Source organism: Prosopis cineraria, unplaced genomic scaffold, assembly GCF_029017545.1.
Source record: "Prosopis cineraria cultivar Desert tree isolate PC_DT_omini unplaced genomic scaffold, ASM2901754v1 PC1194, whole genome shotgun sequence".
Taxonomy (NCBI): Eukaryota; Viridiplantae; Streptophyta; class Magnoliopsida; order Fabales; family Fabaceae; genus Prosopis; species Prosopis cineraria.
Window position 1 is genome coordinate 17501 of NW_026556519.1, and position 14460 is coordinate 31960.

A 14460-nucleotide genomic window follows, 5' to 3' on the forward strand; every position below is an offset into this window, starting at 1 on the left:
TTCATTACTTTTTTAATATTACAACAACAACAGCAACAATTCTTATCCCATTAGATGAGGTCAATTTTATGAATTGCATAATATTATTATGCTCTATTGTTGACCAAACTTTTAGGAATATTATTAACTAAAAGGTCTCAATCAATAACTTTTATATGTGTTTGCTTTAGTTGCCTTCTACCCATCTTTACATAACTCAAGATTGTTCGTCTTCTCATTGGTGCTTCTCATGACCTTCTTTATATATGTCCAAATTATCTTCAATGATTTTCTATCATTTTCCTATCAATAGATGCCACACCTACTTCTTTTTGTATGCTCATTTTTTTATTTTATCTTTTCATGTATATACTCATCTATCTCAACATTATTATCTTTGTTACTTCAACTTTAAATATGCTCCCGTGTTGTTCCTTTAAAGATCAATATTCACTACCATATAATATATATGGTTGGTCTTATAATAATTCAATAAAACTTTTTTCTTTAAATTTATTAAGTATCTTTCGATCATAAATAACTCTTTTAACATTTTCCTGTTTGAACCACCCAACTTATATTTTATATGTGCAACATTTTCATCAATTTTCCTATTATGTTAAATAATTCCTTCTAAATATCTAAACTTTTTGATAGATTTGTTTTTGTTCTGTACGGGAATTAGACAAAACTTTCTTCTAAAACAATTGTGGCCTTGAGAGCGTTTTATTGTTTTGTGGGCCATCGTCCCGGAAAAATTGTGACTGAAAATCTGGCCAAAAAAATGTCATGACTAAAAAGGAATATCCATCACACATCGCTTATGTTTATGGTGACGAAAGTAGAATGATTAGTTAGGTAATATTAATTAGGAACAAAGTAATTGTGTGAATGCAAGGCCTATAAGACACCTCCAAAAATGTAATATTTGTTCTAGAGAATTTTTTGGCCTGATTGTTCTAGAGAATGACACTTTAAGGACTTCATATAAAAATTAATATCAAATATATTAATTAAGATCTTATCATAATTTAAGTTTTTAAATTCAGTACTCACATCATCTTATCTTAAGGTGCTTCTTTCTAATTGAATCAAGATATATGTATCATATATAGATTATTTATTCTATAATAAATTATTATTATTAATATTTTAAAACATTAAAATTTACTTGTTTTAATTTGATTGGATAAAAATACATTAAGTATACAAAGCTAAGTATACAAGGCATGAATGGACTTTTTTTGTCCTAATAATAAGATATGTAATTAATTTTTTTTATCACTAGTTTTTTCTTTCATATTTCCATTAAATGTTATAGTATATTATTAAAAATTTTCCAGGGCTTCTCACTAGCTCATTCTTTTATTAATAAGGATAAAGTTGAAATTTTATTAATTTTTCAGACATAGTTAAATAAATTTTAAAATTTTTCTTTATTTCAATAAATAAATATGTTAGAAATTACTTATAGATATAATCAAAGGGAGTATATATATATATATATATATATATAATGAAGGGAGAATGGCATTATAGCTCCATGGAAGAGACGTTATTATTATTTTTTACAAACGAAAGAGAATTTATTTTAATATAAACAAACCTTGAATGTGGTGGACTTATTTGAGATGAACATGGTAGCTAGCTAGGGAGGTGGATTTATGATGAAAATAGGTTAGTTTCCTTTGCACTACGACCAAAATGATGAGCATCTAGAAAGATTAAGTTGTTTTTTTTTTTCTTTTGGATTCAATGGAAGCTATTAAGAACATCCAAAACATTTAAGATAGGTCACAACCCTATTCTTGGAGTTGTAAAAGAAATTAGGAAAACACTTGTGTAAGATTGAGAGGTGTTTTACGATAGTTAATACCTGTGCTGAACCGTTCAAGATAGTAATTGAAGGGTCAATAGCCTAAAATGTGATTGAATCAAATCAACCCAATCATGATTAACTCAAAACACTAGTGTTATTTCAACTTTCAGTGCTCAATAATGAGAGAAAAATATATAAAATCCATCCTCTTGACTTGCCCAAAATTCTAGATCAGATCAGCAAGAGGACTGGTTCATCGATTCACCGGTATAACTACCCAACTTGAGTTGGTTTTAATACCATGACTAAATGACAAAATTAAATCGCTCATAACAATACCTTAGCTCCCCCAGGGGGAAAAAGAAAAGAAGGCTGATAATAATTCTGAACTGTCCGATTAAAGGTATTGGCATTTGAGTTCTCCTATCATTTTCGTCGTAGAAGGTGGTTTAAATTCTAATTCTTATTTTTCATGACAGTATATATGCTTAATCCTTTAATTTTACATAAAATTTTAATTTAGTTTCTTAATTTTTATTTTATAAAACGTGCTTTCAGTTCCATAATCTTAATACTGTTAAATTAAACCAATATTGCAATAAACATCTCTGCAAAATTTTTTAAAACTTAATCGTTATTAAATTAAACTTTTGAAACCTAAATATTATTTTTCAAGATTTAGTCAGGAAACACATAGAAAGTGGAAAAGAAAAGAGGCTTGTAATTACAGTAACCTGCTCTATTCAGAATCTGCATTTCCCATGCTAAAGATCTAATGTTGGACCGGGCACGTGTTTCATCAACTTATAGAGTAACAGAAAATTAATTCGTATCAATCAATCAAATTTGAATAAATAGTATTAATCAAAAAAATTTAAATTTTGAATGTATATTTAAAATCATTTGTTTAGATGTAATATAGAAAATTTTAAACTATAACACCTTAAACCACGAATCACACCGACCCAAGTTTGAAGCTGTGATTAAGGATGCAATGGTGAACATAAAGAATTGCAAGGTGGCGACGAATTGAGGATGATTAACAATACGTGGACAATGGATGAAAATGGGAGATGTGGGGTGGCTTTGCGGGTGACTGACGGTGATTGTGAAGACGAATGATGGTAATAAAAGAGATTGAAGAATCTAAAGAACAAAAAGAAGCAAAGAGCATTTAGGTTTCATTTTTAAAAAATAAAGGATATGATACATTTTCGATACGTGTACACACACGTTTGTAAGAAAAATTATAAAAATATAATTTCAATTCAAAAAATATTCAAACTAGCATAAATATGTAGTCCTTTATAGTAATACTAAGCAAAATATAATTATTAATTGTATTTTTATTCTATTTCTATCTAATTGTGTAACGCTTAGTCTTTATTAACATGTGTAGTATCTACTCATAATCTAGAGATATAGGATACGTTTTAAAATTTTTTAAATTTAAAATACAATGTCGATGCAATGTGTGAGATAATTTGAAGTATGATGCTTTATAGTTTATAGGAGGTGAGGTCCCTGAAGATTACTTGGCTGTAAATAAGATTTTTTATGAGTGGACTAAAATACCCCTGATTTAAAGCACTTAGAAATGCTCCCACCAGGCCTCTTCTCCCTTCCTTTTCTCTTTCCCCCTTTTCTTTCTTCGCAGTGCGCATCGTCCTTCTTCTTCTTCCTCAGGAACTCCTAGACAACTTACTTCCATCACATATCTAAAACCCCAAGCCACTATGAGAATCCACGATGGTTATATTATCAAAGACAAAGTGTTTGGAGTCGAACAATATAGTGGCAGTGAGGTTGAAGACAACACCTATGGTTTTTTTTAAAAAAAAAAATTGAACTTTGTTCTTTCTCACATTCTTCGGTCCATCCCAACCTCCGTCGTGTTCTTAGCCACCACCGTGTCTACCACTGCAACAGATCTCAAGGATAGTCCCTCTGCCTCGTTCTCATCTGGATATCCTCACTCCAGCTTCCATGTTCAGCACAGCTCCCAATTTCAGATACACCATCGTTGTTATTTACTCCCCCGTTACAGGGAAGTTCACCTGGTAGGTTTGGGACCACCGTCCGGACAAGGTAGAGAGGAGGGGTTTAGTGGTCAATTCATAAAAAAAAAAATTATTTACAACCAAGTCGCCAGGATCTTACAACTATTTGTATATTTGGTGGGATTTTTGGGTATAATTAAAATGCTTGTATGGAGCTGTCTAGTAATATTTCCTTTTTTACTGAAAAAGAGAGGTTAGGCTTCACATTTAAAATAATTATGTTACAGCAAGTATTTGAAATTTTAAAAATAATAAAATTTATTTTGGTTTGGATCAAATTCAAATCCATCAATTTTAATGTACCCTAATAATAGATCTGGTCCAAATTCAAATATCTCTTGATCTAAACACGACATAAGATTATTTGAATACTCCAACAGTTCATATATATATATATATATTAGTTTTACAAAACGCCGTATTTATACTTATAAATTTAACGTTTAGACTTGATGTACATTACAAGTGTATCATAGAAAATGCATTAGACTGCAGAATGTATATTGTATAGAGTGAATATGTGGTTTAATGTAGCACAAAGTTGGTATGGGCTTTGGATTCAAAATGGATTAATTAATTAGTGATTTTTTCTTGGCTTATTATTCTGTTTCTTTGTTTTGTTTTAAACGAAGATTTTTTTGGCCGATGATTAATGTATAATTAATTTGGGAATAGATTCGGTCAAGCCCATATACCCTCTCTTTGTTCAAATCCACAAACCTCGACTAGCAACCATTGATCCTACTTGAAGGAATTGTGACCATTTAAGCACATGATCTTGGGTCTGAGTTTGTGTAAATGCGAAAAACAATTTTTAGACAACTATCTCCAATTGAGGTGAAATAAAGATTCATTTTTATTACAAATCAATTTGATTCATGAGCATTACAAGATCGATGACGATATTACTAGAGATTCTCATTAGATATCCACCTCTTGAACATGGCAAGACATTCATCAGGTTTGAACTCTGGAGCTGTATGTCCTGCACCCTGCAGATAGAACAACAACAACAACAATCCATCCAAATTAATATTTTTCGATCCCTTTTCTTTTAAAAAAAAGTGTCAATGGTGTTTGGAATTTAAGAATAAAATAGTACATAATTTATACCTTGACAGTTGCAAATGTCATTCGATTGGAGTAAGTCCTTGTGTATCTATTGCAAAGATAAATTGATTGCAATGCAATTAGACAGCAGATAAAATATATTAATGAAAGATTAAGAAAATAATTAAGCAGTTTTTAGCACTGAAAGTTATAGAGAAATTTTTTGAGTTAAACGGGGAAAGTTGGAGAGAAATTAACAGAAAAATTAGAAAAGAGTTTCATTCAGTGCCTTCTTTTAAAGAAGATCCATTGCCTCATTTGTTTAAGCTTTTTTCATGACAAAATCTTTTTTTAAATATTTTGTAATATTTTACTATATTTGTTTAAAATTCTGAAAATAATCAAAATTTGAAAAAAATTTATTATTTTAAGAAGCTAATTTGAGTTTGAGTAGTTTCGAGAAATAATTGGATGCCTTAAATGAGAGAATGACATAAAAATACAAAGATATAGTATGAAAATATCCTAAAATTTTAAAAAACAAATTATCAAATCATTGTTATAAGCAAATATCTACAAAAATCCACAAAGCTATCATAAAATATAACAGGATTAATGAAACTTTCAAGCTCTCAAGTTTGCCTCAATTATCAATTTAATCTCTCAAGTTTAATTTTCATCAATTTAGTCCCTTATTTTTTTTTTAAATTATCATGTTAGTCTTTTAAATTTTTAAAACACAAATAAATTATTAAATTAGTCTAATATGTAAAATATGGTATTGAATTGTCATCTAATGAATTTAATTGTTATCAGCATAGTCCTTTACATTGCATGTTAAACTTTTGGTTTTTTCTTTTAATTTTAAATCTGCTTTCTCTTACCTAAATAATTACACTTTTTTTTATTAATCTACATGGTTTTCATCATATTCCATTGTTCATATGATAGATTTTAATGGTATTATCTTTTTTGAAAATAATAAGAATCAAATCAATAAAAAATTAAATTTAAGAGACCGAATTGATAACTGAAGCAGACACAAAGGACTAAAAGTTTAATCATCTTAATTTAAAAATCACTATATAACAATCATTTTTATTATTGTAACCAAACATAAATTAATTTTATCTTTCAAAACTCTCTAAATTATTTCAAAATCGCTTAATTTTTTTTAATCTTAAACTGTGTATATATGTGTGTGAGCCATACGTACCCAGCAACTAGGCCATTGACATGCCAAGGCCTTCAGTCATCAACAATGGAATAATTCAAAGATCTGATCCATGCTTGTGTTGATAAGAAAGAACAAGCCATGTCATGATCCCCACTGTATATAAACAACAAATTATATTTATGACTTTATAATTAACCATATCATTAAAAAACCAACCAGATTCTTTATTTGATACTGATGAGTTGATTAAAAAAAAGGTATATATACGTAAGTAAACTTCTGTTATCAAGACAACAAAGACTAAAAAGGTCGATAATGGTAATGTAATGGCATGAAAAGATACACGGAATTAAATCTGCTTGAACCTGAATATCAAGGAACGATAACCTTTGGCACTGAGATTTACATGAAAATGAAAGCTGTCATTGATTTCAAACTTAAAAGGCATATTATGATTACAACGCGTCCAGTGTCTTCCAGTTCCCTGCAACACATGCAATCAGCCCAAAAAAACAACACACACACACACACACACACACACACACACACACATATATCTTGGGGGAAATAATTTCTGATGTTGGTGGAGTTTACTCCTTATATCATCAAAACAAAAAACAAAAGAAGGTTATAATATGTTTGGCTAAACCTCTTTAACATGGAGTGCTTTGCGAACGCAACCATTGTTGGCCCAATGTTGAGCTTGCAAATATCCGTGCCTCTGTTACAAAGATCAGGAATAATGTTGAACAATGACAGAGATTAGACAAAATCAATATATGTGTGTGTACACATTGTTATGAGTCCCATATCGAGGAGTCTCACTAGTGGATTGATGTTTATAAGTGTAAATGGCTATCATTCCTAACATGCTAGTCTTTTGGATGGACTTTCCTTTTGAATTTGTACTCATAATATTAGTACTTTTATTAAGAATCCGGTGTCATGAAATGAGTTACCCACGAAGGACTTGATAAGTATAAAGCCAAGTAAAATGTTGTAGAGTGGAGCCACGATGTTGGCTCCCAAAAGCATAGTAAACCTAATAAGTAGAACGGGAATTTCCCTTTTAACATATTAGTCTTTTGGAATGAACTTTTTCTTTAGATTTGTGCTCATGACACATATTCCAAAAACTTAAGGCTATATATGAAGCGGATTATTTATTTGGCTCAGCTTATGAACATGCATTTTAATCTTCTAACACGAAGTAGCATGCTACAAGGATGGTGATGTATAAATTCAGAAGATAACAAGAACAAACTAGATTAGAATAAGAATAGATTTTGGAGCATATTAATTACACATAAGAACAAAGTAGATAATACGTCCAGCAAATGAATATACAGTTGTGACATTTCTTATTCAAAATTATATTTTCAGAGCCAGCAGCCACCTAAACTTGTCAGTCTAGGCTTATAATAATGTTATAAGCTTTCTATGTGTGTGTGTATATATATATATATATATATGATTATTTTATGCATTGGTTCTTTAATTTGTTAATTACCTATTTCACAGTTGAGGCATTACAAACCTAGGAGATGCATCTCAGACACCAAACCCATATAACAAAATTGGCCTAATTAATCAAATTGGCATAGGTTCTAAAATCAAGAGATCAACTTGAGATATATAATAGTTGTTTGTTCATAATTAAGCTAATAATTAATTTAGTCCACCTCATTCCGGTCCTAGATGTATTATGAGCTAGTCGAGGGATCTGCTTTAATTCTAAACATGAGACTTCCATCTTATTTGTCTTTCAAATTTTATAATGTTTATTTTAGAAAAAATATCAATCAAAGATTGCTAGAAAAAATTCATATCAATCAAGAATAACTTATTGTTAAAACGTGAATGAATACTTATTGATTTGGGTTAGTCTTTTACTAATAAATATCCATTCAGGTTTTAACAATAATTTATTTTAAATTAAGAATAGTCCATTTGAGTTTTGACAATAATTTATTTATGACTAATATAAATTTTCGCCAATGATTGCTATTTTGTCGTTATTTTAAGCTATCCCTATTGATTGTGCATATGAAAAGGGGGTTTTCATCAATATATGATATGCCAATGCAAATGATTGGGTATTTTAAGGAAACCAATACACAGGTTTTATAAACAACGTAACTAACTTAACTACTTTAATTTTTGTAAATTACTTTAATTATATAGCTCCTATATTTAGGATTGGAGGGAGTATTATGCAATAATAATTAATCACCCGACATCTTGATGCAGTGTTAGTGGCCTCCACTTTCTCAGCCAGAGATCTCTTTAAAATACTTCTTTGGGGCACCATTTTTAGATCATAACCGCAAAAGGCTGGTTCCAAAATCTGATATTGATCCACTTCTGCAATTAACTAAAACCAAAGAGCAACTGAACAATTGAAACTTATTAATAAATGGGACACACCCTTATGTTTATATTCTATAAAAAATGTAAGGTTGGAGATGATCATATTAGTTTAATACTATCTTTCCGTTCCAATTTATAAAATATTTTGAGGTTGTTTGGCATATGAAAATATAAGATGTTTTGACAAAAATAATATTTCATTAATTATGATTATTCTGATATGATACCCCTCATTATTTTGTTCTTTAAATAAATTTCTTTTCCTCTCTCTCTTATTAATAAAGAGTATTTTTGGAAGTTCGTAGAAGAATTAAAATTGTAAAATATATTTAATGAACTTAATTATATTGATATATATGCATAATTATGTAAGATAATGTCTTACAAATTAAGATGAAAAGAATAGTTTGATAATTATGGTACCTCTTGGAATGATTGAAAATCTCTAAGACATGACAAGTTTTTGGGGTCTATGTTTCTGTACTCCCCTCCACAGTTTTGCTGTAATGACTGTTCTTGTAGAATCCATAATAATTCGAATATGTTAGCATTACAACCTTTTTTTAATAAAATAATCATTTTAAGAATCTACATACTCATCAATGCATTACCTCGTAGAGTTCATCAGAGATCAGTCCCATTCCGTGAGCAAAAGGGATTGCATAATTTATTTCGTGCTTTGTTGTCACGGGATTCCCTAGAATGTATCCCTATCCATAATGTATAGAAGTTTAATTTGAAACAATGTCCTTTAATTTTGAATTATATTAAAAAATTAATTATTTGATCCTTAATTATATTTTTAACTTGATTGTCATTTAATCTTAAACTTTAACTCGTATAACTCAATCCCATAATCTAACTTAGTCTCTAAACTTTAACTAAATATAACTCAATTTTATAATTTTAACTATTTGTAACATTAGTTCCTAAAGTTTGACAATAACTTTATGTAGGATTTTAAATTTATAGACTCATGAATAGTTTGTGTACCTGAACTCATAGATACTTAGTTGATCTCTCAGTAAAAAGAGAAAGGCGTCTAGATTCTTCAACCTACTTTTCCCTAAAAGCCTTATCGAAAATAGAGAACGATTGTAAGAGTCGTTAGGGAGAAAAACTCAAACTTTTCTATTATTGTCAGATCATGATAGGGTACTGCTGACGAGCAAAAGGTTTAGTTTGCAGTCTCTACTCAAATGGACTTATACGTGACCCTATCATAGAATACACATAGAAATAGGGCGCTATCTGTTATGTGCTTAGTATCAAAACAGGACTAATTGTTTAAAATGTAAATTAAATATTCCCATTAATTAATTAATGTCAATCCACATAATTATTAAATTAAACAAAATTTAATCTAACAGTTTATTTTTTATAATTTTATTTTCTAAAATATAGGAACTGAATTGTGAGAGTCAAAGTTTAGATACTAAATTTTAACTAAATCAAAATTATAGGGACATGATAATTAATTACTCAATTTACATATTGTGGGACTACTTGATTACATTATCATGTGGCACTGAGCTTCGTCTTTAATGTAAAAGAATTTAAAAAAAAATGGAGATTTATAGTTTGAAACCTGGATATTTATTCGTGGTTGGACCCCATTTTCATTCGCTGAAACAGCATATGCATGTGAATATGTATAATCCTTATTATATTAATTACAAATTAATTAGATGAATAGAATACATAAATTTTGAGTTTTAATTTGTACCATATGAAATTTCTTGAAACAAGGCTGGGATGGGAATGCCCGAATAGGAATCACCAGACAGATACACTTTATGTGATAGGTATTCTGGTTGATTGATCAACCACTGCAACAATTAATAGATATGTTACAGCTTACTATTTGACCATTATCAATATGTATTATATAATAAAATGTTTTAATATATATATATATATACAAGATAAATAAAATATGAAGTTGCTTGGGTGAATATAATAGACCTTCCTCAAAAATTGGTGGGCATGATGGATTAGGGTCCAATCACTCTGCTCAACAATTTCTTTTTCGTTGGTGTAACTGAAACCTGCTCCAATAGGTAAATCTACAAAGATAATACTACTTACCTGATCATGCAAAAGCATTTATATAATCAATATGAGTATTGCTATATTTTCATATTCAAGCTGGTTGTAACATGAAAATTTTTAATCCAATATTGTCAAGAAGATTTAAAAAACAAAATTCCGATCGTCATGTCATATTATTATTCAATTCCAACTTTAAAGGGAGAATGCCATTTGAGACTTAGAAGACAATTCAACGACAATTACATCCTAACAAAATTAAAAAAAAATGAGTTATAAATATTGATTGAGAAAGTAAAATTGTAAATTCATGAATCTTAATGGACAAAAAATATTTTAAGTTCAAAAATTTACTCTTAATATTTAAATTCATGAGTCTGGATCGATATTCTCAAGTCTTTTTAAACTTTTTTTTGTTAAGTACTTAATTATCATTAAATCAATATTTTGAGTCTTAAATATCATTCACTCAACTTAAAATGACATTTTCACTTGTTATCGGGATTGACACGTCACGAAAATACACAACACCAATTCAAAATAAACAATGGGATCTAGAACATAAATGCTATCAAGCTTGCTAATGCCTACACAAATTAACCCAAAAGCAAGTTAGGAATTAATCCAATGCATATACAAGTAACCTTAGTCCATGATTGTGGCCTCAACACTAAGCTAGGCAAGCTCCCATTGTATTCTTGGTTTACAAATGCAAGTGGCCCTATGTAACATACAAATATGAAAACAATTATTACTGATCATTTGTGGAAAAACAAATTAAAAGGACTTCAACCTCATTTGTGATTATTATTTTGATGAATAAGAGGATTCAACTTTAAAGATGTTGACCTATTTCAAAGGCAAGGCCCATCAATCCAGAGCAACCAGGACCCCCAGATAGCCAAAGAAGGATAGGATCATCTTCATGATTGTTCTCAGACTTGATAAAATAATAGAAAACTTGCACTTCTTCTGATTCCCCAATTCCCACGTGCCTGACCAAAACATGTTTAAAGTTCTAATTATAATTTAATGATAATGAAACTTTTAGCCTCTTAAATTTATTTCAGTTATTGATTTGGTCATTTAAATTTAATTTTTATTAATTTAGTTCCTTACACATTCTTAAATTATCATATTTGTTCTTTAAAACTTAAAAAAATTAGCTCTCAAATTAATACCATGTGTAAAGTATGTTGATGATATGACACGAACATATAGGTTAATAACAATAAATTAGTTCTCAAATCAGTTTGATTTTTATTAATCGACTTCATTATGCTGCATTTTGTTATTTTGTTCTTTAAAATTTTTCAGTTTTTTTCTTACATAAATAATTACACTTCTTTAAAATATTTCATTAACTGAGATTAGGGAAAAACAAATTATAAATTGGATAAATGAAATTTCATAATTAGGGCAAACTTGTGACAAACTTGAGAGACTGAAGTAATAGCTAAAAAAAACTAGTGGAATAAAAGCTTCATTATGCTTAAATTTTAAAGGCTTAAATGGCAATATGGACTTTAAACTATATACTTAAGAGTGATTTGAATCCTATAAACTCATTTTTTGCGTGCATTCCTGAAACAATTACACTTATGGCAATTTGGTGCGTTAATTTTAAGTAAACGTCCCTTACTTGTGGCCCCGTGAATTCTCTGTCTTCAAGTCTCTGTCTCTCTCCCCCCTCTCTTGCTGTTATCGCCGACCCTTTCACAACGGAACCCTTGAACAATGCACATTTGCCGACCCTTTCTACGACATAGGCGGATTCGACATAAGAGGTGTTCATGGGTGAGATAGGGACGAGGAGGTTCAGGTGTGAAGAACTGAAAGTGTTTCGATGGAGAGTAAACCATTGAAGATTACCATTAGGACAATGAGAGCAAAGAGCCAGGTAAAGAACGTGTTGCTTACAGTGAAGCAGAGAACGAGAGCGATAGGGATAAGTGTTGGGAATGAGGAACGCGAGCTATGCATGCATCAGTTCAAAGTGAGGTCGTTCGAAAGGGAGGGGATGAGATTCAGTGATGGCAATTCTGAATCCGTGGCCGAGGATGACGACATTGTTGGTGTCGGGACTGTTTCTTTGCTTTGCACGCATGTTAGATAACAAAGAGCAAATACGATGGGATCCTCAAATTTGTTTCCCACATATAATGAACGTTTACTTGAAATTAACAGTAGTAGTCAGATTATCATGAGTGTAATTGTTTAAAGATTAAAATGTATTAAAAAAGATATTAAGGTTCAAATTACTCCTAAATCTATAATTTTGAGAGTGTAATTGTTTAGCGGTTGAAATTGTTATTTAATCCAAATTTAAATATAAAATATAAATTTTTAGTATAATGATCTAGAATGATAAATAAATGAAATAACTAAGGAAAACTTAAAGGATCAAATTAATGAAAATTAAATTTACAGGACTAAATTGATAATCGAAACAAATTTGAAGGACTATAAATTTTGTTATCTATAAAATTTAATTATAAATTGGCAGTACAATGGTCAGAATGATAAATAAACGAGATACCCTGTTTCAAGGTGAAAAGGAAGAGGTCCTTTGAAGCCGGGAAGAAACTCTACTGTAGAACCAGAAGCCATAAGTGGAGAGAAAATCTGCAAAAGGAGAACAAACAGAGGCAATACGATCTGGCAATAAGCATAGAAGATAGATGCACTGTGATTTGAACTTAGCCTCGCCATTTTTTGTGATAAAAAGGCCACTGTTTATCTACTTGCCTCTTGAGCGTCTATATATATGTCTGTCAGAAACATGAACAAGCGAGTAGTTCTAAATCCAATGCATATTTTAATTACACATGCTGTGTCCTTATTCTATAATTCATCCAATTAATTCCTCTGTCGCTTTTCTTTTTCATTTGGTATGCCAACAAATTAATTATTTATTAGTTTAGTAATTCTTGTTATGGAAATTGTTTTAGTAGAGAATCAGTGGTGTCATTACTTCCATACTATGCCCTTTTAAAATAAGTTATAATTAATTGGGTTAATTGCATGTGAGAGTATCACAATCATATTTATATTGGAATATTTTCAAAATGAAAAATGGATTTTTTTTTTGAAAAGTCACATCCTTATAAATTAAAGAGTTATATCCTTATAAATTAAGAAATATTTTTATGAAAAGTTATGTAAAGAGTTATAGTCACCAAAGTCATATCTCTTTAAATGCTAAGAGTACCTTCGGAAGGTTATAAATTAAGGAATATTTGCATGATTTTGTTTTTCCCAAAAATATTCATAATTAGGGGATGTAATTAATAAAGTTTTTTAATTAAAATATTCTATTAAATAATAATAAATATGAAAAAAGTAGGCAATTTTAAAGATAATAAACTAACTCATTAAGAATGTAATTATATTTTAATTAAAAATGTCTTATAATATTAAATGGAGGGAGTATATATAATCACAACCAAACGCAATGGAATTGCATTCCATCACAGGTTCATTTCCCACAAAATTGTCTTGTAGACATTTTAGTCCTCACCATAATCATCGTGTCTTCCTTCACACGCCCAACATCATTCTTGCCATCATCGTCCCCTCCATGAATACATTTTGGGTAATATTGCCCCTTTCTTTAGTTAAGGATACTAGATGCTCTCTGCGTGATACTTCAAGTACAAATTTACACATTAACCCCTTTTTTACACCTTTACAATAGCATATGTCGTATCTATCGTTGGGGTAAGTTCTCGTGAATCTATACCAAAGGTAAATAAATTTCTTGTAAGGGTAAATGGCAATCATGGAATTATATGTGCAGCCTTATAATCACCACATATATTATATACAGACATATGATCATATAATTCAATGAGACGCACACGTTATATATAAAAATAATAAAAATAAACTCAATAAAATGAGAGATTTAAGTTAGAACCTACGCAGCAACTTGGTCATTGACATGTGGTGTTGAT

General features: G+C 29.8%; 1 pseudogene; it reads right to left on the reverse strand.

The window, feature by feature from the left end:
* Positions 1–4766: 4766 nt before the first annotated feature.
* On the reverse strand, positions 4767–13216 carry LOC129299532 (serine carboxypeptidase-like 11; annotated as a pseudogene).
* Between the last annotated feature and the right edge of the window lie 1244 nt (positions 13217–14460).